The sequence below is a fragment of the Aegilops tauschii genome, chromosome 2 (genome assembly GCF_002575655.3).
Source record: "Aegilops tauschii subsp. strangulata cultivar AL8/78 chromosome 2, Aet v6.0, whole genome shotgun sequence".
NCBI lineage: Eukaryota > Viridiplantae > Streptophyta > Magnoliopsida > Poales > Poaceae > Aegilops > Aegilops tauschii.
The window spans coordinates 570,938,039-570,956,766 of NC_053036.3; the positions used below are offsets into that span (position 1 = coordinate 570,938,039).

Genomic DNA, 18,728 nt, shown 5'->3' on the forward strand with positions numbered 1-18,728 from the left:
CCCCAGTATGCTTGTAAGCAGATGGCAACTCTCTTTTTACGCGAACATGTTGTTTTGCCATGTCTCTATGTAGCGCTACATGGCAACTACTTAGTGTTAGTAGGTGGCAACCTCTAAAGTTTTCAAATCATGGCAACTATAGTAAACCAGACTATACATGGCAACAGCTGCAGTTGTCCAAAATGGCATCTGGCACTTGACCTGAGATGGCAACTGCAGTTGAGCAACCATGGCAACTGTAGTTGTCCGACATGGCAACTGTAGTTCAGCGACATGGCAACTGCAGGTAAACGGACATTGAAGAGGGTCCGGACCATGGCAACTGCGGGGACGCGTGGTGACTGTCATGTTGGGGAACGTAGCAGAAATTCAAAATTTTCTACGCATCACCAAGATCAATCTATGGAGTAATCTAGCAATGAGGGGAAGGGGAGTGAATCTACATACCCTTGTAGATCGCGATGCGGAAGCGTTGCAAGAACGCGGATGAGGGAGTCGTACTCGTAGCGATTCAGATCGCGGTTGATTCCGATCTAAGCACCGAAGAACGGTGCCTCCGCGTTCAACACACGTGCAGCCCGGCGACGTCTCCCATGCCTTGATCCAGCAAGGAGAGAGGGAGAGGTTGGGGAAGACTCCATCCAGCAGCAGCACGACGGCGTGGTGGTGGTGGAGGAGCGTGGCAATCCCGCAGGGCTTCGCCAAGCACCGCGGGAGAGGAGGAGGAGGGAGAGGGGTAGGGCTGCACCGAAAGAGAGACGTTCTCGTGTGTCTTGGGCAGCCCAAACCTCAACTATATATAGGGGGGGAGGGGGCTGCGCCCCCCTTAGGGTTTCCACCCCCAAGAGGAGGCGGCCAGCCCTAGATCCCATCAAGGGGGGCGGCCAAGGGGAGGAGAGGGAGGGCGCCCCACTAGATGGGCCCTAAGGCCCATCTGGACCTAGGGTTTGCCCCCTCCCACTCTCCCATGCGCCTTGGGCCTTGGTGGGGGGGGGGGGGCGCACCAGCCCACCTGGGGCTGGTCCCCTCCCACACTTGGCCCACGCAGCCTTCTGGGGCTGGTGGCCCCACTTGGTGGACCCCCGGGACCCTCTCGGTGGTCCCGGTACATTACCGATTTCACCCGAAACTTTTCCGGTGACCAAAACAGGACTTCCCATATATAAATCTTTACCTCCGGACCATTCTGGAACTCCTCGTGACGTCCGGGATCTCATCCGGGACTCCGAACAACATTCGGTAACCACGTACATACTTTCCCTATAACCCTAGCGTCATCGAACCTTAAGCGTGTAGACCCTACGGGTTCGGGAACCATGCAGACATGACCGAGACGTTCTCCGGTCAATAACCAACAGCGGGATCTGGATACCCATGTTGGCTCCCACATGTTCCACGATGATCTCATCGGATGAACCACGATGTCGGGGATTCAATCAATCCCGTATGCAATTCCCTTTGTCTAACGGTATGTTACTTGCCCGAGATTCGATCGTCGGTATCCCTATACCTAGTTCAATCTCGTTACCGGCAAGTCTCTTTACTCGTTCCGTAACTCACATCATCCCGTGATCAACTCCTTGGTCACATTGTGCACATTATGATGATGTCCTACCGAGTGGGCCCAGAGATACCTCTCCGTTTACACGGAGTGACAAATCCCAGTCTCGATTCGTGCCAACCCAACAGACACTTTCGGAGATACCTGTAGTGCACCTTTATAGTCACCCAGTTACGTTGTGACGTTTGGTACACCCAAAGCATTCCTACGGTATCCGGGAGTTGCACAATCTCATGGTCTAAGGAAATGATACTTGACATTAGAAAAGCTCTGAGCAAACGAACTACACGATCTTGTGCTAGGCTTAGGATTGGGTCTCGTCCATCACATCATTCTCCTAATGATGTGATCCCGTTATCAACGACATCCAATGTCCATGGTCAGGAAACCGTAACCATCTATTGATCAACGAGCTAGTCAACTAGAGGCTTACTAGGGACATGGTGTTGTCTATGTATCCACACATGTATCTGAGTTTCCTATCAATACAATTCTAGCATGGATAATAAACGATTATCATGAACAAGGAAATATAATAATAACCTATTTATTATTGCCTCTAGGGCATATTTCCAACAGTCTCCCACTTGCACTAGAGTCAATAATCTAGTTCACATCACCATGTGATTAACACTGACAGGTCACATCACCATGTGACCAACACCCAAGAGTTTACTAGAGTCAACAATCTAGTTCACATCTCTATGTGATTAACACTCAATGAGTTCTGGTTTGATCATGTTATGCTTGTGAGAGAGGTTATTAGTCAACGGGTCTGAACCTTTCAGATTCGTGTGCGCTTTACGAATATCTATGTCATCTTTGTGGATGCTACCACGCGCTACTTGGAGCCATTTCAAGTAATTGCTCTACTATATGAATCCGGTTTACTACTCAGAGTCATCCGGATTGGTGTCAAAGTTCGCATCGACGTAACCCTTTACGACGAACTCCTTTCCACCTCCATAATCGAGAAAATTCCTTAATCCACTAGGTACTAAGGATAAGTTCGACCGCTGTCATGAGATCCTTTCCCGGATCACCATTGTACCCTCTTGACCAACTCATGGCAAGGCACACTACATGTGCGGTACACAGCATAGCATACTATAGAGCCTATGTCTAAAGCATAGGGGACGACCTTCGTCCTTTCTCTATCTTCCGCTGTGGTCAGGTCTTGAGTCTCACTCAATACTCACACCTTGTAACACAGCCAAGAACTCCTTCTTTGCTGATCTATTTTGAACTCTTTCAAAATCATGTCAAGGTGTGCTGTCTTTTGAAAGTATCATCGGGCGTCTTGATCTATCTCTATAGATCTTGATGCCCAATGTGTAAGTAGCTTTTATCCAGGTCTTCCTTTGAAAAACTCCTTTCAAACAACCCTTTATGCTTTCCAGAAATTTTACATCATTTCGGATCAACAATATGTCATTCACATATACTTATCAGAAATGTTGTAGCGCTCCCACTCACTTTATTGTAAATACAAGTTTCTAACAAACTTTGTATAAACCCAAAAACTTTGATCACTCCATCAAAGTGTATATTCTGACTCCGAGATGCTTGCTCTAATCCATGGAAGGATCGCTGGAGCTAGCATACCTTTTAGCATCCTTAGGATCGACAAAACCTTTCTGATTGTATCACATACAACCTTTCCTTACGAAAACTGGTAAGGAAACTTGTTTTGACATCCATCTGCCAGATTTCATAAATGCAGCTAATGCTAACATGATTCCGACGGACCTAAGCATCGCTACGGGTGAGAAAAACTCATCGTAGTCAACTCCTTTAACTTGTGAAATACTCTTTGCCACAAGTCGAGCTTCATAGACGGTAACATTACCGTCCATATCCGTCTTCTTCTTAAAGATCCATTTATCTCAATGGCTTGCCGATCATCGGGCAAGTTCACCAAAGTCCATGCTTTGTTCTGATACATGGATTCTATCTCGGATTTCATGGCCTCGAGCCATTCGTCGGAATATGGGCCCACCATCGCTTCTCCATAGCTCGTAGGTTCATTGTTGTCTAGCAACATGACTTCCAAGACAGGATCACGCATTACTCTGAAGTAGTGCGCATCCTCATCGTCCTACGAGGTTTGGTAGTGACTTGATCCGAAGTTTCATGATCACTATCATAAGCTTCCACTTCAATTGGTGTAGGTGCCACAGGAACAACTTCCTGTGCCTTGCTACACACTAGTTGAAGCGACGGTTCAATAACCTTATCAAGTCTCCACCATCCTCCCACTCAATTCTTTCGAGAGAAACTTTTCCTCGAGAAAGGACTCGTTTCTAGAAGCAATTACTTTTGCTTCCAGATCTGAAATAGGAGGTATACCCAACTGTTTTTGGGTATTCTATGAAGATGCATTTATCCGCTTTGGGTTCGAGCTTATCAGCCTGAAACTTTTTCACATAAGCATCGCAGCCCCAAACTTTTTAAGAAGCGACAACTTAGGTTTCTCTAAACGGTGTCGTCTCAACGGGATTGCGTGGTGCCCCTTTTAAAGTGAATGCGGTTGTATCTAATGCCTAACCCATAAACGATAGTGGTAATTCGATAAGAAACATCATGGTATGCACCATATCCAATAGGGTGCAGTTATGATGTTCGGACACACCATCATACTATGGTGTTCCAGGCGGTATTAATTGTGAAACACTTTGCACAATGTCTTAATTGTGTGCCAAACTCGTAACTCAGATACTCATCTCTATGATCATATCACAGACATTTTATCCTCTTGTCACGACGATCTTCAACTTCACTCTGAAATTACTTGAACCTTTCAATAATTCAGACTTGTGTTTTATCAAGTAAATACACTCAACATCTACTCAAATCATCTGTGAAGTAAGAACATAACGATATCCACTGCATGCCTGAGCACTCATTGGACTGCATACATCAAAATGTATTACTTCCAATAAGTTGCTCTCTTGTTCCATCTTACTGAAAATGAGGACTTTTAGTCATCTTGCCCATGTGGTGTGATTTGCATGTCTCAAGTGATTCGAAATCAAGTGAGTCCAAACGATCCATCTGCATGGAGTTTCTTCATGCATATATACCAATAGACATGGTTCGCATGTCTCAATCTTTTCAAAAACGACTGAGTCCAAAGATCCATCTACATGGAGCTTCTTCATGCGTTCTATACCAATATGACTCAAATTGCAGTGCCACAAATATGTGATACTATCATTACTATTTTATATCTTTTGGCACGAACATGTGTATCACTACGATCGAGATTCATTTTAGGTGCAAGACCATTGAAGGTATTATTCAAATAAACAGAGTAACCATTATTCTCCTTAAATGAATAACCGTATTGCGATAAACATAATCCAATCATGCTCAACGCAAACACCAAATCTCGATGGTAGAGGGAGCATGCGATGCTTGATCACATCAACCTTGGAAACACTTCCAACACATATCGTCATCTCACCTTTAGCTAGTCTCCGTTTATTCCGCAGCTTTTATTTCGAGTTACTAACACTTAGCAACCAAACCGGTATCTAATACCCTGGTGCTGCTAGGAGAACTAGTAAAGTACACATTTATATAATGTATATCCAATATACTTCTGTCGACCTTGCCTGCCTTCTCATCTACCAAGTATCTAGGGTAGTACTGCTTCAGTGACCGTTCCTCTCATTAAGAAGCACTTAGTCTCGGGTTTGGGTTCAACCTTGGGATTCTTCACTAGAGCAGAAAATGACTTGCTGTTTCATGAAGTATCCCTTTTGCCCTTGCCCTTCTTAAACCAGTGGTTTTACTAACCATCAACAATTGATGCTCTTTCTTGATTTCTACTTTCGCGGTGTCAAACATCGCGAATAGCTCAAGGATCATCATAACTATCCCTGATATGTTATAGTTCATCACGAAGCTCTACTAGCTTGGTGGCAGTGACTATGGAGAACCATCACTATCTCATCTGGGAGATTAACTCCCACTTGATTCAAGCGATTGCAGTACTCAGACAATCTGAGCACATGCTCAACGATTGAGCTTTTCTCCCTTAGTTTGCAGGCTTAAGAAACTTGTCAGGGGTCTCATACCTCTTGACGTGGGCACTAGTCTGAAATCCCAATTTCAGTCTTCGGAACATCTCATATGTTCTGCGACGTTTCAAAACGTCTTTGGTGCCACAATTCTAAACCGTTAGCATTACACACTGAACTATCACGTAGTTATCAAAACGTGTATGTTAGATGTTCCGCAACATCTACAGACGACGCTGAGGTTCAGCACACCGAGCGGTGCATTAAGGACATAAGCCTTCTGTGCAGCAATGAGGACAATCCTCAGTTTACGGACCCAGTCCGCATAATTGCTACTACCAACTTTCAACTAAATTTTCTCTAGGAACATATCTCAACCAGTAGAACTAAAGCGTATGACATAATTTGCAAAGATCTTTTGACTATGTTCATGATAATTAAGTTCATTTGATTAATGAACTCCCACTCAGATAGACATCCCTCTAGTCATCTAAGTGATACATGATCCGAGTCAAACTAGGCCGTGTCCGATCATCACGTGAGACGGACTAGTCATCATCGGTGAACATCTCCATGTTGATCGTATCTACTATACGACTCATGTTCGACCTTTCGGTCTCTTGTGTTCCGAGGCCATGTCTGTACATGCTAGGCTCGTCAAGTCAACCTAAGTGTTTCGCATGTGTTCCGAGGCCATGTCTGTACATGCTAGGCTCGTCAACACCCGTTGTATTCGAACGTTAGAATCTATCACACCCGATCATCACGTGGTGCTTCGAAACAACGAACCTTCGCAACGGTGCACAGTTAGGGGGAACACGTCTCTCGAAATTTTATAAGGGATCATCTTACTTACTACCGTCGTTCTAAGCAAATAAGATGCATAACATGATAAACATCACATGCAATCAAATAGTGACATGATATGGCCAATATCATTTTGCTCCTTTGATCTCCATCTTCGGGGCACCATGATCATCTTTGTCACCGGCATGACACCATGATCTCCATCATCATGATCTCCATCATTGTGTCTTCTTGAAGTTGTCATGCCAACGGTTACTTCTACTTCTATGGCTAACGCGCTTAGCAATAAAGTAAAGTAACTTACATGGCGTTATTCAATGACACGCAGGTCATACAAAAAATAAAGACAACTCCTATGGCTCCTGCCGGTTGTCATACTCATCGACATGCAAGTCGTGATTCCTATTACAAGAATATGATCAATCTCATACATCACATATATCATTCATCACATCTTCTGGCCATATCACATCACATAGCACATGCTGCAAAAACAAGTTAGACGTCCTCTAATTGTTGTTTGCAAGTTTTTTACGTGGCTTGTATAGGTTTCTAGCAAGAACATTTCTTACCTACGTAAAACCACAACGTGATATGCCAATTTCTATTTACCCTTCATAAGGACCCTTTTCATCGAATCCGTTCCGACTAAAGTGGGAGAGACAGACACCCGCTAGCCACCTTATGCAACTAGTGCATGTCAGTCGATGGAACCTGTCTCACGTAAGCGTACGTGTAAGGTCGGTCCGGGCCGCTTCATCCCACAATGCCGCCGAAACAAGATAAGACTAGTAGCGGCAAGAAGAATTGACAACATCGACGCCCACAACTACTTTGTGTTCTACTCATGCATAGAAACTACGCATAGACCTAGCTCATGATGCCACTGTTGGGGAACGTAGCAGAAATTCAAAATTTTCTACGCATCACCAAGATCAATCTATGGAGTAATCTAGCAACGAGGGGAAGGGGAGTGAATCTACATACCCTTGTAGATCGCGATGCGGAAGCGTTGCAAGAACGCGGATGAGGGAGTCGTACTCGTAGCGATTCAGATCGCGGTTGATTCCGATCTAAGCACCGAAGAACGGTGCCTCCGCGTTCAACACACGTGCAGCCCGGCGACGTCTCCCATGCCTTGATCCAGCAAGGAGAGAGGGAGAGGTTGGGGAAGACTCCATCCAGCAGCAGCACGACGGCGTGGTGGTGGTGGAGGAGCGTGGCAATCCCGCAGGGCTTCGCCAAGCACCGCGGGAGAGGAGGAGGAGGGAGAGGGGTAGGGCTGCACCGAAAGAGAGACGTTCTCGTGTGTCTTGGGCAGCCCAAACCTCAACTATATATAGGGGGGGAGGGGGCTGCGCCCCCCTTAGGGTTTCCACCCCCAAGAGGAGGCGGCCAGCCCTAGATCCCATCAAGGGGGGCGGCCAAGGGGAGGAGAGGGAGGGCGCCCCACTAGATGGGCCCTAAGGCCCATCTGGACCTAGGGTTTGCCCCCTCCCACTCTCCCATGCGCCTTGGGCCTTGGTGGGGGGGGGGGCGCACCAGCCCACCTGGGGCTGGTCCCCTCCCACACTTGGCCCACGCAGCCTTCTGGGGCTGGTGGCCCCACTTGGTGGACCCCCGGGACCCTCTCGGTGGTCCCGGTACATTACCGATTTCACCCGAAACTTTTCCGGTGACCAAAACAGGACTTCCCATATATAAATCTTTACCTCCGGACCATTCTGGAACTCCTCGTGACGTCCGGGATCTCATCCGGGACTCCGAACAACATTCGGTAACCACGTACATACTTTCCCTATAACCCTAGCGTCATCGAACCTTAAGCGTGTAGACCCTACGGGTTCGGGAACCATGCAGACATGACCGAGACGTTCTCCGGTCAATAACCAACAGCGGGATCTGGATACCCATGTTGGCTCCCACATGTTCCACGATGATCTCATCGGATGAACCACGATGTCGGGGATTCAATCAATCCCGTATGCAATTCCCTTTGTCTAACGGTATGTTACTTGCCCGAGATTCGATCGTCGGTATCCCTATACCTAGTTCAATCTCGTTACCGGCAAGTCTCTTTACTCGTTCCGTAACTCACATCATCCCGTGATCAACTCCTTGGTCACATTGTGCACATTATGATGATGTCCTACCGAGTGGGCCCAGAGATACCTCTCCGTTTACACGGAGTGACAAATCCCAGTCTCGATTCGTGCCAACCCAACAGACACTTTCGGAGATACCTGTAGTGCACCTTTATAGTCACCCAGTTACGTTGTGACGTTTGGTACACCCAAAGCATTCCTACGGTATCCGGGAGTTGCACAATCTCATGGTCTAAGGAAATGATACTTGACATTAGAAAAGCTCTGAGCAAACGAACTACACGATCTTGTGCTAGGCTTAGGATTGGGTCTCGTCCATCACATCATTCTCCTAATGATGTGATCCCGTTATCAACGACATCCAATGTCCATGGTCAGGAAACCGTAACCATCTATTGATCAACGAGCTAGTCAACTAGAGGCTTACTGGGGACATGGTGTTGTCTATGTATCCACACATGTATCTGAGTTTCCTATCAATACAATTCTAGCATGGATAATAAACGATTATCATGAACAAGGAAATATAATAATAACCTATTTATTATTGCCTCTAGGGCATATTTCCAACATGTCATGCTAGACGTGCGGGACCGTGAGGTAGGTGGCTGAGAGAGGTCGTGTGGGCGTTATGCATTTTGCCCACACGTATGCATGTGAGAGGGACCGCAAGAGGAGAAAAGAGGCGTGTGGGCGCTAGTTGTTTTGCCCACACGTAGGCGTGTGGGCTGGTCCTCTTAGATACCACACAAAACATGTGGGCAGACCTCTTAACGCCCACACGTGTGGCAGTTATCGTCGTCCTAGATCTATCTGATAAATGATGACTGTTAGATTGAGACACGTGGGACTAATTGTGTGGTGATGATTGGTTCATGCGTTTTGTGAAACTAATTGTTGGGTGCACGTAAAAAAGTTATTGTTTGATTGTTTAATAATAGTTGAAGTGATGAAGATTTTAGATAGAAGAAAACATTTCTTCTATCTAAAATATTAAGGAAACGTGGCGTGCCTACATTCTGCAATCGTGATTCCATCAACGAAACTACTTTACGAGCGATAAATCCTAGCTGAACTTTAACCGATGGAGAATTTAACGGCCTTAAGAAAATTAGTGTGTGTAGGATTGCCGAATTTTCAATGGGATTAGCCGCGAAGGCTCACATGCACGTACAAAAAATCAGATTTTTTGGACGAGATTTTCTGAATATTTCCGCCTTGTTTTCATAAAGACCAAATTAACATCTACAGACTGTAGAGGTGCGCTGTTTTTCCCTATGAAAATGTGCACATGTAAAAAAATCCAGAGTTTTTTGACGAGATTTTCTAAATAGGAATAGCATTTCCGCATAGACCAAATTCACATTTTGACTGTAGAGGCGCGCTGTTCTGTGACCGGCCGCTACCCGAGCCGAGAGCAGTTCATCATGGCCTCGGCGCCACTCTCTTTCCATTGCCCCCTCGACCTCGAGCAGACACCTCTAGCGCGCATTTCCGCGCCGCTCCTAACCGCACCAGAATCCACCACCCGACCACATCGCGCCACTCATGGGCGTGCGCGCCTGCCCGCGTCCCGGCTACGCTCGCGCCTGTCGAGCGCGGTCGCGCCCTCGTCGTGTTCGAGGAAATGCCCCACCGGAGAATCTGCGCCGGGTTTACGCGGGGTCCACGCGCGGGTGGTGGCCCTAGCTAGCGCAGCCATCAGCGTCGGCGATCTCCATCGCAGCGTCCCGTCGAGCGGTGGAGGATCGATGTCGTGGGCTCATCGTGTCCATGGCTCTCCCCTGGCCCTGGCGGCTCACCCTCGCTGGTCCGCAGCACGAGTGTAAGAAAAGATGGGTTTTTTTGTACCATATACATGTTGCTTCCTTGGCCAGATTACCCATGTCAGCAAAAGGTCGACTAATATACATTTTGATGACAAGTATTTTCGGACGGAGGGAGTACCATTTGTTCAGTATGCATATGCGTCCACTGATTCCAGGCTGCTACAGGACCACTGCTTATCCTTTATTCTCTTCTCTAGGCTCAGCTTCCACGAAAATACTTTGTAGTTGTCATGTAAAATCATAAGCTCATCTTTTCCACATGGCTGACAGCTATGTCATGTTTATCAGTAAAGAGAAGTCTATTTCACAGTCATACAATAATAGTGCGACTGTGGAGCCAAGACTTGACTCTAGGGACTCCATAGTTCCATGGTTGTGCAGACCCCGCGTCGAGCTTGCCATTAGGGGCCTGTGTTTCAGTTGAAGGGATCCTAGTGTTACCTGGTAAAGCTAGCTGCTTTTTGGTGCACTGTTCGACTCTTCTCATTTGCGGAATTGCTTCCTGCCTTTTGTCTCCTTTCCTTTGAATCCATTTGTTCAGTTTCCCCACTGTGCAAGGCCTGCTTTTGATTCTGCCGTGCTGTGCTGCCATAGGTGTGCTGGGAGAGATGTCAGGGTTGCTTGGCACGTTTGTTGATGCAGCAATAGGATGGCTGGTTCAAAGCATCCTTGACAGTCTGTTCACTGAACAGATGGTAGCCTGGACTCAGGAAATCGGGCTTGCTGAAGATGTGGAGAAGCTCGAACTTGAGATGAGGGAAGTGGAGACAGTTCTTTCTACTGCGGAGGGAAGGAAGATTGAAAACATGTCTCTGGCCAAGTCGCTGGGCCATCTCAAAGAGCTGCTTCATGACTCAGAGGACGTGATGGATGAGCTTGACTACTACAGGCTCCAGCAACAGATCGAAGAAGGTGCTTCATTTCTCTCTACTGTTCCATTTTAGTTGCTTTCGGCTTCTTTTATATTAGTGTAATATGTAACCAAGAGCAGCTGAATGTCGTAGGCACCGCCCCTCAGATTATCTCTTGCTTAATTGTGATTTTTTGAATGATTCAGCTTTCGTTAAATTTTCTATACGGAAGGTAGATCATTCTCTACCTTATGGAACTTTAATTAACTATTAGTACCTACATGATAATATTTGCTTTTGCTCAAGTGACTTTCGTTTGCTTGTCCCCAAATAACCGAGAGTTTTCTTATGCAGGGAAAGGTTTTGGTGCTCCTACTGGTACTAATCCTGAGGGAAGCTATGTGTCCTCATCCACTCTATCTTCTGTTGTTAAATTAGTATGCAGCGCGACAAACCAAATAACTGATTGGATCTCACCCGGCAGAAAAAGGAAACTTGAAGAGGAGGAGGCAGCTCATTGTAACATGCTGCCTTTTGAGATTAAAGATAACATTTCTAAGAGGATCAATGCAATAGTGAATCTTCTATGCAGTAATCGCAATTCTGTGCAGGGGGCTCTTCAGCTTGAGATCTTGCGCCCCATTGCAACATCTAGTAAGAGTCAGAATATTGCCAGGAATGCTCGCATGACAACTTCTCTTTCAACTGAACGTCAGGTGTACGGGAGGGATGCAGAAAGAGACAAGATAATAGAGTTGCTGATAAAAGGGGGATCTAGTGATCTGAATGTTTTGCCAGTGGTTGGCAGTGGTGGCATTGGGAAGACGACACTGGCTGGATATGTATACCGTGATAAAAGAATTAAAGATCATTTTGATTTGCCAATATGGGTCTGTGTATCCACTAACTTCGATGTAGTGGGGCTAACACTTCAGATCCTAGATCATGTATGTGAAGATAGACCATATGAAAAAAAAAGCAGCTTGAATAAATTGCAGGAGATCCTTCTGGAAAATATTAGAAACAAAAGATTTCTGCTTGTATTGGATGATATGTGGGAAGACAAGGACAGGAGTGGATGGACCAAACTCCTGGCTCCACTGAAAAGTAATCAAGTAAACGGTTGCATGGTACTAGCAACAACCAGAACAAAATCAGTGGCAAAAATGATTGGAACTATGGATGCATTCACATTGAGTGGTCTGGATGAAAATGATTTTTGGATGTTTTTCAAGGCATGTGCATTTCGCAATGAGAACTGCGAGCACCATCCTAGTTTGCAATCTATTGGGAAACAGATCACTAAAGCACTAAAAGGCTGCCCACTAGCTGCACAAAGTGTTGGTGCACTTCTGAGCATAGACCTAGCCATGAGCATTGGAAGACAGTTCAGGACAAATGGAAATCTCTTCAAGAATATGATGATGATATTTTACCCATATTGAAGCTCAGTTATGATTATCTACCAGTCCACCTTCAGCGTTGTTTCTCATACTGCTCTTTGTTTCCAGAGGACCACCCATTTAATGGGAAAAAATTGGTCCATGCTTGGATATCGCAAAATTTTGTGAAGTGCGAAGACCTTACCATGAGATTGGAAGAAACAGGGCAGCAATATTTGGATAGATTAGTAGATCTGTGCTTCTTCCAAAAGGTTGGCTCACACTATGTTATGCATGACCTAATGCACGTATTGGCAAGGAAAGTTTCATCAAGTGAGTGTGCAACTATAGATGGATTGAAACCTGAGGCAATTCATGCAAGTGTTAGGCATTTGTCAATCATAATTGCTGATTTCGATAAGGATGAACATGGCAGTAATCCTAGAGAGAAGTTTGACAAAATACTACAGAAGGTTAGGTCTTGGCACAAATTGAGGACCTTGATGGTGTTTGGGCGAAGCAGCATAGATTTTGTAGGGTCCTTGGGCACTTTCTTCAAGGAGGCAAAACGTTTACGGTTCCTAAGTGTGACTGGTGCTGACATAAGCTCTATAGACAGTTTCTTAAATCCATGCCATCTTCGCTATATATCGGCGTATGGAGCCAACAGCCGTGTGTTTCGTCAGGCTTTGACAAGGTGTTATCACCTTCAAGTACTCGATGTGGGCATTTCAGGCAATCTTGATGTACCTACTGATATGAATAATCTTGTTAATCTGCGCCATCTTATTGCTCATGAGAAAGTGCACCACGCAATAGTTCGTGTCAGCAAAATGACCTCTCTTCAGGAATTAAAATTCAAGGTTCAAAATGTTGGTAGTTTTGGGATAGGACAACTTCAGTCCATGAATGAGCTTGTATTACTTGGAATTTCTCAACTTGAAAATGTGAAGACTAAAAAAGAGGCGAGGGGGGCCAAGCTGATAGACAAAGAGTATCTAGAAACATTGTCCTTGTCATGGGAGGATAGCAGCATGAGCTTCCAACCTGAGGCTGCCAAGGATGTGCTTGAAGGTCTTCAACCACATCAGAACCTCAAAACTCTAGAAATAACTGGATATGGTGGTGCTACATCCCCAACCTGGTTCTCCATTGTTTCCTCAGTTACCTCCTTGCAGGTACTTCATCTAGAGGGGTGCAGGGAATGGCAAATTCTATCAATTCGTGAAATGCATTCCCTTAGGAAGCTGACATTGATCAGGATGTTGAATTTAATGGAAATCTCAGTTCCTTCCTTGGAAGAGTTGATCTTGATCGGCATGCCAAAATTGAAAAAATGTACCGGTTCTTATGGAATAGAATTGACTTACCATTTAAGGGTTTTGATGATCAAGAACTGCCATGAGCTGAATGAGCTCACTCTTTTCCAGAGTTACTCTTCTTTCGACGCTGAGCAGAAATCATGGTTTCCATCTCTCAGGAAACTCTCCATTGGGCAGTGTCCCCATATATTAAAGTAATTTTCTTCTCTCTAAATTTTCCTTTTCAATACATTTGCAAATTGTTGGACACTTACTTTGATAAATGATGTTGCAGCAACTGGCCAATCCTCCCACTAAGTGAAATGAGGGCGCTCAGTAAGTTGGAGTTGATGGAACTACATGTTGTCGGAGTTTCAGTTCCTTCTCTGGAGAAGTTGGTGTTGACTAAAATGCCAAACCTGGAATTTTGCAGCAGTCTAACGACCCAAGGAGATCAAATGGGATGGTCATCCAATCTGCGTAGACTTACCATCCATGATTGCCCTTGTTTGGTAGTGTCACATCCTTTTCCGCCTTCTGCTTCGATTCCCGAGATGTCCATCAGGGGAGTTCCGGGACTTGCAAAAATGAGTATAGACCATAGATGGTTAACTATCGAATCTACTGAGTTGAGTGTGCTAGATGACAGTATCCTGGCATTCAGTAACCTTGGGGGCATAAGATTGTTTCGAATAAGAAGCTGTCCAAATCTGATCTCTCTTTCAAGTGAATCTTTCAGCCAGCTCATCGCTTTAGAAACTTTATGTATACGCGACTGCCCTAATCTTACTATGTCAAACATTATGCCAGAGGTTGTCCAGGAAAACAGCACATCTACAAGCAGCCTTGTCCCCCCATCTCTCAAATCTGTCAACATTAGCACATGTGGCGTAACTGGGAGGTGGCTATCTCAACTGCTTTCACATTCGCAGTCCCTTGAGGAGTTGCTGTTAACTGGCTGTCCGCAGATAAAGTTTCTATCAGTCATTCAACCTAGAGAAACGGAAGGGACCAGCAGTTTGGCTTCAGCAGTGATGACCTCGGCCCAAGATGAACATGAATTGAAACTGCCATATAATCTCCTATGTTCTCTCAAGGTGCTATGGATTCAGCAAAGCCTGGATCTGAAGTTCTTTGGGGGTAATAGACACTCTACAAGATTCACCTCTCTTACGCAGCTTTTCCTTCATGGTTGCCCCAAGCTACTCTCAATTTTGGTGGGTGAAACAAAAGATGATGGTACCATGGAGGTTGGATTACTCCCACCATCACTTGAAGACCTTAGTATCGGTCCTCTCCCAGAAAACTTGCAGTCATTCACTCCTGAAGGCCTTTTGTACCTCAAAAAGTTACGTCTATCTTATGGCCCATGTTTGAAGTCTGTACAGCTGCATTCCTGTACGGCCTTAGAGGAGCTGGATATCATGGGGTGTGTCCAGCTGACTGTACTGGAGGGCTTGCAGTTTCTCAGCTCCCTTCGAAGCTTGAAGATGGAGATGAATTCCGAGCTGTCTTGTGCATGGGATCTCAAACTGCAGGAACAAGAGCAGGGTGGGAATCAAATTCAGCTATTTCCTCGGTCACTTGATAAACTTGAGATCACGGCTGTCACGGACTGGGTCCAATCCCGTCTTCTGTCCTGCCTTCCTGCCATGACCAAATTAGCAGTACAGAGAAGTCCGGAACTGACGTCTCTACAGTTGGCATGCTGCACGGCACTGAAAGTGTTGGAAATTGGAGACTGCGACTTGCTTGCGTCGATCGAGGGCCTCCAGTTCTGTAGAAACCTGACATCCTTGAAAGTATTTAACTCCCCCGGCCTATCTTCCTGTTTTCAACTTTTGTCCGACCAGCAAGGTGTCTGTGAAGTATGGTCTGGATTGAAAACTCTTGTGGCTAGTGACGCATCTATCCTGTCCAGGCCGTTCTGCAAACAGCTGACTTCCCTAAGACGTCTACAGTTTGGCTCTGCGTATGGTGCAAGCTTGGTGAACCTAACAGACGAACAAGAGAGAGCATTACAGCTTCTAACCTCACTCCAAGAACTTCAATTCCTGAGATGCCCGAATCTCTTATCACTTCCTGCAAGCCTATATAGCCTGACCTCCCTCGGAACATTATCTATCGTACATTGTAGGAGCATCACAAGGTTGCCAGACATGGGCTTTGCACCTTCGCTCAGTAACCTTGAGGTAGCCTATTGCAGTGAGGAGCTAGGTATGGAGTGCAGAATTGCAGCAACTGAAAAGCTAAGAGTCACAATTGATTATGTGGATGTGAATTAATTCAACAGTATCTACTTCTGAGGTACACATTCGGAACATTTTTCCTACAGAGTTAGTCTACATGCTCACCCTCTTCTTGCTAAATGTAATTCATCTCTATCCAGGCTGCAGCCACCCGAGATGTTGTACACATTTCTGCACTCACTGTCACCAGCACATTTTGTGCAAGTGCCATTCACCCCTTTGGCTTTCCACAAGCTACTTTAGTCGCATGTGGGATGGATGCAGAAACCATGGTTGCAATAGGCTAGTCTTTTTGTTTATCAGGGGCATTGTGACCAGTTGCTCATCGCCATGAGCTTACGCTATAGCAAGCCTTACCATGGTATGCTTCTTTGTACTTCTATGTTTATCCTGATTAGCTTTGTTAGTGGATCAGTGCTGTAGACATGCAAAACTTGGCATATTAATCCTTCTTGGTTACTTTTTGATTAATAGATGTACACATTTGAGTATGTTTTTCTGCTACCTAATTACGCATCCCATCTTGTCCAATACTGTTAATCACCCTTCTGATCAGCACATGTCGATGCTGTTAGCTAGGCTCTTCTGCATGGTTTGATACAAAAAATGTTGTTAACTAGAAACATCATTGTGCACTCTCAGACAATTTATTATTGTATAATTTCTTCTGTTAAGCATTAAATTGGCTCGTACTTCCTATTTGTAGTTGACTTTCAGCATGAGGCATGATTTAAAATTGTAGGAGAAACATAAAGTTTATTAATTACCACCATCTGTCTCATGATGCAATTTCGCTGTGAAAAAAGGATGATACTTAGCAATAGGTTTGTTGCTGAAGTGTTGTTATTTTGCTCTAGGTTTGCTGTTCAGCAATATTACATCACGGCATTGGAATCTGCGGTCAACCAGGACTACCTGTTGAGTGATGAGTACACATTAACTTGACGATTCCATGGCTCAACCATTGCAGGTACATTCTGTTTATTGTTTGATTGTCGTCAGGCCTTCATCGCTAGGCACCTTGTCTGATTCATCTGTTGCACCTTATCTGACATTCATGTATATTTGCCTGCTTTTATATGGTGGGCATTTGTTTCAGATTTTGGCCAAGTAATATCATAGTATCCAAAGAAAGTGAAGTCCAGAAAAGAAGTTTGCTCGTAAAAATGAAAAAAAAACTATGCCACTGTAGCCAACTGTATAAATTTTATGTTATGAATATGAAATCACTCCAGGGCTCCTGTTAGCATCTTCATCATCCTATAAGCAGAATGAATTAGGAGCTTGTTTGATAGCTATTCACCTTTGCTAGTCTGGAGCCTGCAACATGCATATCTATTCTAGGTAGGCCTGAATTTACTGATGAATAACTTTGATGGTGTCAGGTGTGTATTGGCAGTTGGGCCATGCCCATGAAAAACTGAAGAAGGTACAGCAAACCAGTCGGTGACGACCTCCTACGAGACCGGAGGCCGAAGTCAGCCGAGGGGGGCAGCAGCAGAAGCAACTCGTACGGAATATAGGACTTCTATCTATATATAAACCTGCCGGGAACTAAACAAGTCATAACACCAGCACACCGTTTCGTTTCGCTTCCTCCATCGTCCGCTCATCTCATGACCTCCTCTACCGCCTTCTCGCTTCCCAGAAGCGCAGTGGGAGACACTCAACCCGTGTTATCGACCAAGTTCGGGTCGTTACTGAATTTGAAGTTGCTGGAGATGTTCTCGCCGAGCTCGGCGAAGAGGGTCTTCTCGCCGCTCATGTAGTTTGAGGCACCCCTGTTGAGATACCAGGCCTCGTAGAAACCATTAGCTAAGATGATAGGAAAAGAAGCCACCCTGTTTGCATTCTATAAGGAGGCAACAAATATTTCCAAAGCTGAAGTGCTACCATTTGTGGAACAGAGGGAGACCACACCCGGATTAAAGATGGAAAGTAGAAATACAGTAGAATGACGACACCACTCAGTAAGAGTTGAATTTGTACTTTGCTATGCGACCCTCTGTGCCGAGATTCCATTCTCTGATTGCATCTGATTGGGCACTGGAGGGTATGGCTTGCAAGTGTAGGTGATCTGCTCCAATAACTGTGCCTTGTAGAGACAAAACTTCTATATATGTTTTTTGGTTTATTATCTCCATGCACACTCGATCATCGACAGAGCTTAGTCTAACTACCGAATCTTCGAAAAGATTGTTGTTTGCAGAACATGATAAGATCAAGGCAAGGACATCATTTTTTTTTTGGCGAAATAGTACAAGGGCATCAACCTAACTAGTACTCACATTATCTTACCCTTCATTGTATCTAATAATGCGTCGTTGATACTATAAAACTCACATGATAGACCGTCACCCGAGACAGTTCAACAAAACCGTTAGCAATTACATGATGTGAGACAACACACTCATGGTTTTTTCTTCTTGAAAGCCTCCTGTAGTAATTAAGTTACCTAAGATCATTTTTGTAATTTAAACTGACAAGGTTTTATGCTCTCAATCGAGAATCTCCACCACTTCCTAGGGCCGCAAGCCTACTTTTCCCTTCAGAGCATCTCTAGCAGATACGGTAAAGTCGTGTCCTGCAAAATATGTTTACGAGCGGCCTGTAATTTT

The 18,728-nt window shown here is 45.1% G+C and overlaps 1 pseudogene; it reads left to right on the plus strand.

Annotated features, from left to right (window-relative positions):
• The first annotated feature begins 10,490 nt into the window (after window positions 1–10,490).
• On the plus strand, window positions 10,491–18,109 carry LOC109765096 (disease resistance protein RGA2-like; annotated as a pseudogene).
• The last annotated feature ends 619 nt before the right edge of the window (window positions 18,110–18,728 follow it).